The 13,133-nt window shown below is 39.8% G+C and overlaps 1 protein-coding gene across 1 annotated transcript in view; it reads left to right on the forward strand.

The window, feature by feature from the left end:
- The first annotated feature begins 102 nt into the window (after positions 1–102).
- Positions 103–13,133, forward strand: part of frmd6 (FERM domain containing 6) — a 69,463-nt gene continuing 56,432 nt past the window's right edge. The window contains exon 1 of the mRNA XM_033988854.2: positions 103–235. The gene's annotated coding sequence lies outside the window, so the exon portion shown is untranslated. The remainder of the gene's footprint in view (positions 236–13,133) is intronic.

The following is a 13,133-nucleotide window of genomic DNA, read 5'->3' on the forward strand; positions in this document are numbered from 1 at the left end:
TTTTATAAGTGCTGTCTTGAACCTATCCACCCCCACATCTCCGCCTTGCGCTGCACATGTATTTCTTTACTTGCCACGGCTCCAGCGGGTTAGAATGTGGTTCGCTTCCAAAGCGTACAAGCCACGTCTCTCCCGAAACTTACACAAGACTTTTGGAGTATCTATTTGTGGATAAAACACTTCAATTTATCGGATTAACTTCTTTTTATTGGAATATTTGCACTTTGTCGCAACGGTAAGTTATGTTTTGCTCATGTTTTCGTGCTAAGACGTGCGTTTTTTTTTTTTTAACGCGTTTCCTTTTTACGCGCTACTGGAGTCTTAACGGTTGGGGAGTTTTACATTGACGCCATGGAGGCTGAGCGCGCAAGACTATTTTAAACTTGTTCCAGTTAACAAATCCTTGCTTTTTTCTCGTAAACATTGCAGACAGCTTCACCAAGAGCCCACGGCTTAAACGCAGACCCAGAGCGCAATGTCCCGCTGCTTTAGCCGTGGCGCTGATGCTCCAGCAGTTTAAAACTACAGGAATGTAACGCCACGAAGGGACTAGGAGGGAGCCAAGAGAAGCCATTTCTTGTTTATCTTTTACATTTAAATCATTTATATGCAGGGGACCTAATTTGGAGTTGGTCTTGTTATCTAGGCTGGTTTATTTTCCATTTACGCGTGCGCCGGGTTCTCTCCCAGTTTCCAAACATTGTTCATACTTTATAGACAGCCAGAGTGAGTAGTTTCTGGTTATAAAGTGTTGAAATTCCCAAGTATTCCCATAATTCCTTACTACTGTGGAATTCTTGTAGATTCATGGCCTTTTGTGTCACTTTTGGCGTTGGGTTTGAATAATTCATTGGTGTAACTTAAGTCTTGATGATTTCCTCCCGTTCGCTTCTCCAGGACATTGTTCCGTCTGCAGGTATGCCACTGTTACAAATATACCCATCATTTACGCGCTTTTGTGTGATTCCAGAGGTTGTGGGTTCAGAAGTTAAACTGTGTCTGCAGGGACTTGCTCAAAGACACATCAGAAGCAGTGTCGGTACTTGTGGTTGACTGTTGTTTTAATCATCGTGCCAAGTCATACAGGAGCGTTTCATGTAACGCGGTGTACTCTTCTTCTGTTGTTCTGTTGCGTAACAGTGATGAGTTCTTTTGGGATGGTTGGATGTGTTGTAAGTGCTGAGTTCTTTTGGGATGGTTGGATGTGTTGTAAGTGCTGAGTTCTTTTGGGATGGTTGGATGTGTTGTAAGTGCTGAGTTCTTTTGGGATGGTTGGATGTGTTGTAAGTGCTGAGTTCTTTTGGGATGGTTGGATGTGTTGTAAGTGCTGAGTTCTTTTGGGATGGTTGGATGTGTTGTAAGTGCTGAGTTCTTTTGGGATGGTTGGATGTGTTGTAAGTGCTGCTGGATTGGTTTATCTCTGACTTTTTGGTAGAGTGAGTAAAGCTGCTGATGGAGACATCCATGGCAAAGAGACTGGTCAACTTTGAAACATCTGTTTTGACTTTTGGATATTTTGGATTTAATATTTTTTTAGTTGTAAGTGAACTTCCAAACTTATATCTACCTTATCAACTCAGGTTTATTTGTAAAGCACTTTTCATATATACAGACACAGAATTAAAATCACAACATGTATATGCATATATCTTGCATTATATCTATCTACCATTACCAGCATTACTACAGCTATTATTACTGCTACTACTACAACTACAAAAACAAGCACTACTACTACTACTACTGTTTCTGTTACTACTATCACTATACTGTTCCTACTACCGTCACAATCCTACAAATATAGATCTATTATATCTATTATATATGGTAAATAGTGACATTTTTATACAGCTAGCCACTCAAAGCGTTTTAAATCAAGGAACCAACCACACACACATTCATACACCAATGTACACAGGCACTCTAGGCAAGGTGGTGTAAGTGCCTTGCCCAAGGACACAACAACAGACACAACAACAACATTCAACTGGGGGAGCTGGAATCGCACCACCGACCTGTGGGTCTGTGGATCTGACCTCTCAACCAATAATGTTTATGTTGAAAGCAGGATTTGAACCACCAACCTTTCAGATTAGATCTACTACTGCTACTACTACTGCTACTACCAGTACTACTAGTACTACTGCTACTAATACTGTTACTACTACTGCTACTACCAGTACTACTAGTACTACTGCTACTACTACTGCTACTAGCACTACTACTACTAGTACTACTGCTACTACTAGTACTACTGCTACTGTTACTGTACTACTGCTACTAGTACTACTGCTACTACTAGTACTACTACTACTACTAGTAGTACTACTGCTACCATTACTGGTATTCATAGATGTTGAGTAAGCTGTTGTGTTGTTAACATAAATGAGCATGTGCTCATACGCGCTCATACGCGCTCATACGCGCTCATACGCGCTCATACGCGCTCATCTCAGACACACAGTGTTTTGAATGTGTGTTGTGCAGTTTAAAGGTGCTCCTCTGGGACTGGGCTTATGCTTCCTCCATCCTCCGCATTGGCGGCCATCTTGGATACTTCACATTCTTTGTTTATGGTGAAAAAAGGCTCCATAAACGAGCAGTGTTTTAGTGAGTTGAACAGGAAAAGGTGCAGGGGTATGTTGTACAAGGAGGGGCAGTGGTTTTCAAGCAATGGTGCGCTGATCTCAAAGCTTTAGGCTTTGAGATCAGTTTTGTGTTGGACTCTTTGTTTTATTCATATTTGAGTCTTTAGAGCGAGTCCTCATGTAAAGTTCTGCTTTTGTCATGGTGTAGTCCTGGTATAGATGTATTGATGTGGTAGATGTGTGTTCGCATTTGTTTGGTTCTGGTTTGAGTCCTGGTGAAGACTTAACTTAGTTCTGTTCTAGTCTTGGTCTAAACCTGGTTTAGTTCTTGGTTAGTCTGGTTTAGAGCACATTTGGGGTGGGTTTAGACTCATCACCCGGACTAAAAGAGGACCCAAACAAGTCTACATCAGGACTAAGCTGGTATCAAACCAGGTGGGACCAAACATGTCTGAACGCTCCCGTAAACATGTTTTAGACCTGGTTTAGTCCTGATTTTGCCCTCATTCATTTAAAAACCCAGAGTCCTCGTGGTAGAGTCCTGTTTTAGGCCTGGTTTAGTCTTAGTTCAAGTCTTAACATTTGGAGAGGTGAAAACATTGGGGTGAAAAGTTGCTGCTGAAACACCTGCCTGACGTAGACTGTGACTCAGATCACGTCAATGAGGTGATGACCAGGATTTCACAATAACCCCCCCTCCTCGTACTTCTCTTCTTTCCTCTCTCCCTCTCTCCTTTCCTCTCTCCCTCTCTTGTCTCCTCTCTCCCACTCCTCTCCCCTCTCACCCTCTCTCCTTTCCTCTCCTCTCCTCCTCTCTTGTCTCCTCTCTCCCCCTCTCTCCTTTCCCCTCCTCCTCTCTGCCTCCCCTCTCTCCCTTCCTCCTTTCCTCTCCTCCTCTCTCGTCTCCTCTCGCCCCTCTCACCCTCTTTCCTCGTTTCCTGGCTTTCCCTCTCCCCCTCTCTCTCCTCCTCCTCTCCTCCTCATCTCCTCCTCATCTCCTCCTCATCTCTTGCCTCCTCCTCTTCTCTCTTCACCTCCTCCTCTTCTCTCTTCACCTCCTCCTCCTCTCTCGTCTCCTTCTGTTTGTTTAGACCATCCCATTGATGATAGATGGCATTAGTCAGACTAAACACGCCTCTTTGAAAAGTTTGGTTGTTGTTTAGGGGATTTTGAGTTGATTTCGAGTTGATTTCATGGTGATTTTGAGTTGATTTTGAGGTGATTTCGAGTTGATTTCATGGTGATTTTGAGTTGATTTCGAGGTGATTTCCTTTGACTTTTGAAATCTGGCTCAGGGGTTTGTCTTTATGAGGCCGTAAAATCCCATGTTGTTTATATGCTCAGCTCACAGACTCCTCTCAGCTGGAGTAAGATGTCTATATCTGCATTTCTGCTTTGTTTTGAAGAATAGGTTTTAATTCATCATGGACAGTATACTCGGTATTTCAGTTTTGCATATCTCCAAAATAATAACTGTGGTATGTGTTATTTACGTATCTACCATGGAGCTACTTTAACCCCAACACAGCTGCAATCCGTCAGGTGTAAGCAAATCCCTTAAAACAATGAAATACTATAGACCATATAACATGGTATATATATATATATATATATATATATATATATATATATATATATATACACACACACACACACACATATATATACAGTGGACTAAGTGAGTGTGATGTCACCCACAGCGTTCGGCTCCAGTTAAATGAAGCTCAAGAAGCTGTTCAAGGTAACGTCCCTTACTCCTCAGCAACGCTGTCAATCAAACCTGATGCTAACGCTAGCAATAGTGACTTCGGGGAAAGAAGGCGTCTGGTCAGTCTGTTATCAATGGTCATATCTTGATTTACAGATACAATCGTAAAATAAAAACAAACATTTTAAGACCAAGATGACAAGTCTGACAGCAGCAGCTACAGAGAGAGAACACAGTTTTCTTATGTAAAGTGAATGGGAGCCAGAGTCGATGGAGCCAGAAGCGCGCCCCTGATCACTTCCTGTTTGGAATGTGGTGGCTAGCAGGTTAGCTATGTCCATTTATCATGGTATCACAATCGAGTATCGAGTATTGAGTCTATTCCTCAGTATTGAAATCAAATTTGAAAGTATCGTGACAAGGGCTCGGCACCATTTATTGCCCAGCCCTTTACTACTGCTACAGTTACTGCTACTATTACGACTATTGCTACTACTAATAGTGGTATCTTTTACAAAGATTCTGACGATTCTTCACCAATATCTGAGCAAAAAATAAAACAACAAAACAAAGCCGAATGATTTTTGTAATTAGGACTTGGTTGTGTTTGGTCTCAGCCCCTCCTCCACAGACAGAACCATGGCTCTTCCTGTGTGCGTCTTCTACTTCCTCACATTGTCCCTTTCTTTCACTCTGCTCCTTCAGGAAGTCGGCCGTCTCCATAGACCCGCGTATCTCTCCATCTCACATAGTTTACATAGAACAGGCTCAAAGTATTGTGGCTAATCTGGTGGTTAGACACACACACTCAAACACTGCACTTTTTAATAAGTTTGGCTCGTTTGACTTTATATTGGTGGGAAAAATGAGAATCTGGAGTTAGACCAAGTTAGAGGGAGAGGTCCATTCACACATCTGTAAAGAGTTAGAACTTCAGCACCGTTTAAACATTCACAGGGTTTTGAACAGAGCTGCTAAAAAGTACTGGATAATGTTGCAATGTTGTGCAACTACTACTACTACTACTACAACTAGTTACAAGGGTTGTTGAAAGTGTTGAAAATCAGATACTAATCAATACTGAAAAAGTCTCCTTGACAGGACAGAATTAAACCGTTCCTGAAAATGTTTATAATGATGTGATCTGTATGTTTTACAAGTATAAGACACATAGACTAGTACACTCATGGACTCATGGCTAATCAAATACGCAGGTCATTAATTAATGAAGCTGCAATGATGTTTTTACATTGTATGATCTTTTCTCACATTAGTTATTGTATAACCAGTTGGTGTTTGTCAGGTGTTACAACTCTTAAGCCAATAGAGTCCCTCTATAAAAAAGCTCTGAAAATATTGGACAAGAAACCCTTTACCTACCACAGTTGCAATGTTCTCTCCAAATACAATCTATTGAGCTTTCAGAATTTCATCAAATTTAGAAATGCCTGTTTGATGTATAAGACTTTGCATGGTTTAGCTCCACCCCCACTCAATGACTATATTAGGTACAGGTCAACTCTTTCATCTCGCTCCACCAGGGCCACAACCAGAGGTGACTGTGAGGTGCCTGACAGAAAAACCTCTTTTAGTCAAAATGTGTTTTCATATAAGGGCAGTGTTCTGTGGAACAGTTTACCACTTGCAGTTAGAGACTCCCCCAGCTTCACTACTTTTAAAGGCCATTTAAAGACATGGCTCAGGTCAACACAGGTGTGTGATCATGTACAATAGTTTATAATGTGCAATGGGCAAGATGCAATATACTATTTATTAATTAATTATTTATCAATATTTTACTTATGGACAATATGCAATATACTAAAGAATTTTACCTTTGAGGGCACATGCAATATATTGTAGAATAGCACTATATAAGCTGGGTTATTTAGCAATTTCACCTTGCACTTTATCTGGGATCTTGAGACTGATCATCTCTTTATGTCTGTTTGTTTTATTGTATTGTCTCTCTGGTGTATTGTTTTTACTGTGTGCATTTGTTTTATGATTACATCAACCTGTCTAGGGACAGCAGATGGAAATTAGCCTTAGGCTACAATCTGACAACATATTTACATATCTTGTATATGTTCATTAATGTGTTTTGTCCCTATTTAAAAAAATAAAAATAAATAAATAAATGGACCACTATGAAGCTACTGGACACTGAGGGGTTACACACATATAAGACATGGGAATAGAACACAAAGTACCAACATTTAATGTGGAACATCACCGTATACTGTCTACAGAAAGTGTTTTTACTACTTTACTACTATTACTACTACTACTACTACTACTACTACTACTCCTGCTACACCTTAGACTATTAACATTACTAATACTACTACTACTATTACCACTATTACTGTTACAACTACTTTTACAATTCCAACTTACTAGTAGGTTGCTGCTGCTTTGTTTCTTTTCAACACCGACTATTACTACTTTTACTACTACTATCACTACTACTACTCCTGAGCAGGCTGTATACTCATATATTTTTTCTTGGCATGTTTGGGTCGCTACTTCCTCATGTAATTTAGATAAGTTTTTTGTTTGAATATATGTGTTTAATGAAACAGTACTTCATAAATAATCTACTAGAATCCCCCTCAGAAAACCTAACCATGACCACATTCCCACGAGTGTGTGTGTCTGTGTGCGTGTGTGTCTGTGTGTCTCTGTGTGTCTCTGTGTGTGTGTCTCTGTGTGTCTGTGTATCTCTGTGTGTGTCTCTGTATGTGTCTCTGTGTATCTCTGTGTGTGTGTCTCTGTGTGTGTCTCTGTGTGTGTCTGTGTATCTGTGTGTCTCTATGTATCTCTGTGTGTGTATCTGCATGTGTGTGTCTGCGTATCTCTGTGTGTGTCTCTGTGTATCTCTGTGTGTGTGTGTCTCTGTGTATCTCTGTATGTGTCTGTGTATCTCTGTGTGTGTCTCTGTGTATCTCTGTGTGTGTGTGTCTCTGTGTGTGTCTCTGTGTGTGTCTCTGTGTATCTCTGTATGTGTCTGTGTATCTCTGTGCGTGTGTCTGTGTATCTCTGTGTGTGTCTGTGTATCTCTGTGTGTGTCTGTATCTGTGTGTCTGTGTATCTCTGTGTGTGTATCTGTGTGTGTGGGGTGCGTGTGTGTGTGTATCTCTGTGTGTGTCTGTGTCTCTGTGTATCTGTGTGTGTCTGTGTGTGTCTGTGTATCTCTGCGTGTGTGTCTGTGTGCGTTTGTGTGTATCTGTGTATCTCTGTGTGTGTGTCTGTGTGTCTCTGTGTGTGTCTGTGTATCTGTGTGTGTTTGTGTGTATGTGTGTGTGTCTGTGTGCGTTTGTGTGTCTGTGTATCTCTGCGTGTGTGTCTCTGTGTGTGTCTGTGTATCTGTGTGTGTTTGTGTATCTCTGCGTGTGTGTCTGTGTGCGTCTGTGTGTGTGTCTGGGTATCTCTATGTATGTGTCTCTGTGTGTGTCTCTGTGTATCTCTGCGTGTGCGTCTGTGTGTGTGTCTGTGTATCTCTGCGTATGTGTCTCTGTGTGTGTCTCTTTGTGTACTTGTTGCATATTTGTGTGAGTCAGAGCCGTGGGGTTAAAGGGTTAGTCCTTTGACAATAGGCTCCGACAGGAAGCTCGTGCCTCACCTGAACTGGTTTAGTTCGGCTCCAGTGCAACACCTCAGAGAAAACCATAACAATGTGTGAATGTGGAATGTTCTATTCTAGGTTTACCATACTGATACTCTGCAGTGGCATCAGGCTGGAGGAGGGCTTCTGCGTGTATGTCTATTGTGGAAATTTCAGCAGTTACCATGGTGACACTGACAAAAAAGTTTTAAGGTCTGAAAACTCATGAAAAAAACCAAAATGGATTTAAACAGCACATTTTCAGGAGCCTATGATCATTGCAGGGGTGGAAGAAGTACAGATACAGAGGCAAAGTGTTACTGAAGTAAAAGTATCACATGAAGAAAACTACTCAAGTAGTACTCATTTAAAAATGTACTTTAAGAGTAAAAAGTAAAAGTATTTCACACAAGTGTTGTTCATTTTTAATGTGTAAATGTAGAGATACTGATTAAAATGATTCATATTTTGGTCACAGTAACAATACAAATCTATTTCTTATCTTTTCTTATGAATTTTGTGTATTTATTTTTGTTTTGCTCAAAGCTGAAGCTTGAACTCTTAAACTTTAGTCAGGATGTTTCCACACACATGGTACAAATAACCCCTCAAACCATATGAAAAGTACTTTTACTTTTCAGTCCAGTTCAAAACATAGTCCTGTTTAGGAGCGAGATTTTCAACAAAAAAGATGAGAGACTAACTGAAAAATTGTTGGCTAATGCTAATGCTAGCTATCTTGTGACTGTAATATTATTTGAGAGGGACTTGTTTAGCTGCTGAAATCAGCTTGCCTGTTGTAGCTCCAGCTAAATCAGTTCTTTATGGTCAGATAATGCTCGGATTAAAGTCGAACTTGAGTAACAAAGCCTTAGACAGAGCAGTTCCTCTAGTTAACTTCATCCCTCCAGGGAATGTTGATGACATCAGAATTAATGTTTAAATGTTTTTCCTCAACTCAGTTAGCTTTTTTCTCCTGAGGTACAGGTACAGAAGTCTGTTTCCTGCTCAAATCCATGCTGATGATATTGATTTATCTGGAATGTTCCAAAATACGGCATTAAACTTGCTTTCTCCATGAAGACCAGCAGGTGATGCTACCAGGAAAAGTTACAGGTCAGATTTGTGGAGAGGCAACCCTACTCATATTAAGAATGCATGTTCTTCACTGTATTTTGAGCAATAAATGGATGAATAGATGAATATGGATAAGTAGTGTAATGCTGTACAGTGGAACATTTCAGACAAAACAAGGTCCAGTAAGACAAGCCAGTGTCATAACAGCCACCAAAATAAGTTACGTTGCCTACCTTTAAAGAGTATGTAGCAAATCAAGTTGAAATGGTGTCACTGTAGGGAAGTTGGGCTGCACAGTTTTAGGAAAAATTCAAAATATCTGAAACATTTCAGATTTTGCCATTTGAGTCGATCTTACACTCAGAGCTTGTTTTTTTTGTCATGGTCTATGTACAGATTCAGCAATCTTACAAAAGAAAATATGATTTGTTACAGATTTATCTGTTTCTACTTTCCATCTGCAGTCCCTGGACAGGTGAACACACATTAAAAATACACGTTTCATTCATCCATTCAGTTCATCATTAACATTATGTAAGAATATAAGTCGCACAAGCCAAAAATGCATATTAAGAAAAAAACATGGGGTGAATATCAGTACAGCACGCTAACGTAACACATTTATATTTATTCAGCTACAAGAAGCACAGACAGAACTGAATACGTGTCTGGTTTGTTAACGTAAGATATTAACAGTTCAGATCAGATAACTAAAGCATAAAAAACAAGCTAACAAGTTTACTCTTGATCTCACTCCAAAACACTAAATCTATTGAATTCTTCATCCTTGGTGTCAGTTCTGAACAACTCTGGAGGTAGATGAAGCACCGCTTCCTCTTCTGCATGGCTGCCATACTGGTTCACAAGCCTAGAGTGCCCTTGTGCAGTTCTCAATGTGACAATAACGAAGATGTGAAATTATATAGTTTAATAATTTCAGATATAAGTCACATTTGAGTACAAGTTACACCCCCGGACAAACTATGAAAAAAAAATTTGTACGGGGTTGCAACAAACTTTTTGTCTGGAAAATACGGAAGATACAGTAAAATGTCCCCATGTCTAGTACAGTATGTTTCCTCCTGTCCAAACCAATATAAAAAATAATTATGTACAGGTTTTTAACAGAACAGTACAGATTAACCAGATGTCCACACATTTGATTGGCTAAAATATATAATAATTTTACTATACATTTTAAAGTCTACAGACAATTTCAGACCATCTGGAGCTGGTTCCACTTCATGATGGTTTGAAATGAAAAGGCCAAGGATCTCAGAGCAGTGACCATAGTGTGGCCTCAGGGTGAGTGGCAGAGTGACTGCTTCTTTGACAGTGGTTGTTACATAAGCACATTCATCTGATGCAGTGAAGGAGCCTCCACATCAGGGGCCAGCGCTTCAGGGTCCAGCCTCCACACTGCACTCACCTCCCTCAAAAGAGCCCGGGATAAAAAGGCACAGAGACTGTACGGCTGCAGTCAAGTGGAATTCTAATAAAACGCCTGATTTTAACCGTCTTAAAAATTTTTAAAAACTGGAACCAAAGTCTTTGCAGTGGTCCAGTTATTCCTCACTTACCCATTCAGAGCATCCTATTAGTTTATAAGCACATTTCACAACTTTAAGACTGCACAGTGGAGTTTTGCAGCTAAACAGCTAGCATGCTACCACACACTACCTGATTCTTGGACAATAAAATGAATTAGATGCAGAGAGTATATGACTCCCTGGGAGTGTGATGCTAACTGTAGGCACTGCTCTGTCTGATGTTTTATTAGACTTTAATCTGAACATAAAGATTGTTTATGTCTGTGTAATCCCTCAATCGTCCACGTCTGATCCATAGCAAAAGAAAAATATTAAACTGGACAAAAACATTGTAAGAGTGATGTTTTTCTTTTGCTATGGATCAGACCTGGATGACTGGGGGATTACACATCTTCTCAAGAACCACGGGCAAACCCCCATCAAACTGGTAAAAGAGCTTGAAAATATTTCCAAGAAATTAGCAGAGCATAAGAATCACTTACACTTTAACCTGTAGATGTCGACAGAAGCAGGTAATACCCAAGAAATTACAGAGGAAGGCACCAGAATCATTTTAACTCAGCATTACCTTAAGAAGATGCTCAGCCTTAGAAGTAGACGTCTGCATTTTTTATTTTTTATTGAGAACTTAAACCGTAAATTATAGGTGTTTATAGTTGCTGTGTAGTTAGCTCCTCCTGTCAGACAGATATAAGGCAGTGTCCAGCAGTAATCTGACCAGAACTGAAGAAGCAGCTTGGATGAACAGCCAAACGTCTTCACTCCTACAACGTTTTGTCCAGTTGACAGATGTGAGTTTTGGTGTTACTGTTGAGTTACAGAGTTAAAACCAAACACATTGCTGTAATCCGCATTACCTTCGTTCTCCTCCAGTCTCCGGACCTGCTTTAGCACTGGCTGCAGGTTCATGTAGAGTCTGTGGCTGTTACTGAGCAGCTGTAGCAAGTGTCTGGATCTGGCAGGGCATCCGGTGTAATACATGAGCTTACGGGCTGAAGGCAGACCATCAGGGAGGATCTCAAACTTCTTACCCCGAGAGAAGAAAATGTCAAAATGATGTATGATGCTCATGCAATACTTAGCAATAGAAGTGACTTTTTCAACCCACTGCAGCTCAAATATTTTGGTATTACAATGAAAAAAAGGAAAAATCTCCCCATTATTACAAAAAAAGTATACACATGGTAAGAATGGATCTGCTAAACACAGGCTGATATAGTCATTTAAGTGAGTCCTGTCTTATAGCCCTCCACTCTCATCTCTTCCCTCTGGAGTCGATCAATAGGAAATGTTTAAGTCTCATTCTGATAATGTGGTTTAAAATGTATTAGATCAGCTGTGCTTCCCATCAACTGAATAAACAGAGGGCAGATTTAAACTTCAGTGACCAAAAAGGAACAGGATCTGTCTGTGTCACAGGAAGAGGGCTGCACAAGTATTGGACTGCTACATAAATACAGTTTAGGAATGGCAGTATTTTTAACAATTATATATATATATATATATATATATATATATATATATATATATATATATATATATATATATATATATATATATATATATATATATATATATATATATATATATATATATATATATATATATATATATATATATATATATATATATATATATATATATTTACACAAATCAGGCGCCTTCTTTCCCCGAGGTTGCTTCCGCTTGTGTTACCAACAGGTTTGATTGACAGCGTTGCTAAGGGATGAAGGAATGTTACCTTTAACAGTCTCGCTCTGGATTGGCTCTTTGGCTGTTATGATACTTGTGGTCAGAATTCCAAATATGGAACTCTGCTCCACATTGCCCCCTATAACTGCTCTAGCCTCAATGAGCTTCATTTGGAGCCGAACACTGTGGGTGCCATCACACTCACTTAGTCCACTTCTTTAAACAGTCTGTGAGTCATTTACACAATAATTCTTAGATGCCGGTCTAGTTGAAGGGATCGTGGTACGACACCTGGGGCCCCAGACCTAAATGTTTTCAGTAAGTTTGGTTTTAGGCTCGTTTTGTCCTGCTTTAGTCTTGGTTTTAAGTTTAGATTTTAACCCTTTGATACTTTAAAGGTGTTCTATATAACGTTTCAGGTTGAGGTCTCCTCACCAGCTTGTCTCCATGGAGATAATATTGCTTTGCCTGGAATGTTCCAAATTATGGCATTAAGCATATCTATTTTGCATTTTTGATATTAAAGATGTTTTATTGCTTCAAAACTGCACAGAAACATGTGGGGATCTGACCTGTTACCTGGCCTGGATTCCAGGCAACAAAATAACATCTCAATGGAGACGAACTGTTGGCAGACCCTCCACAGTAAAAGTTCCATAGTGTATCTTTAAAAATGAGTTAAGCAGACTGGTAAAGGTGGAAGGTATGGAAACATTTATAATATAGCAGTTGTTGTTGTGAAAATGTGCAATATTTCTACAGTTCTGTGATTTATTTTAGTTCACGGATGGCACAGAAAGAGAAAGAACTTCAGCCAAAGATATTTACAGGCTCGTTATGGCTGATTTCTGACAGATTTCCACAACATAGTCTGGATATTGTCAGCACATAATCCAAACGCACATTTCAGT

Source organism: Periophthalmus magnuspinnatus, chromosome 22, assembly GCF_009829125.3.
Source record: "Periophthalmus magnuspinnatus isolate fPerMag1 chromosome 22, fPerMag1.2.pri, whole genome shotgun sequence".
In the NCBI taxonomy this organism is placed as follows: Eukaryota; Metazoa; Chordata; class Actinopteri; order Gobiiformes; family Gobiidae; genus Periophthalmus; species Periophthalmus magnuspinnatus.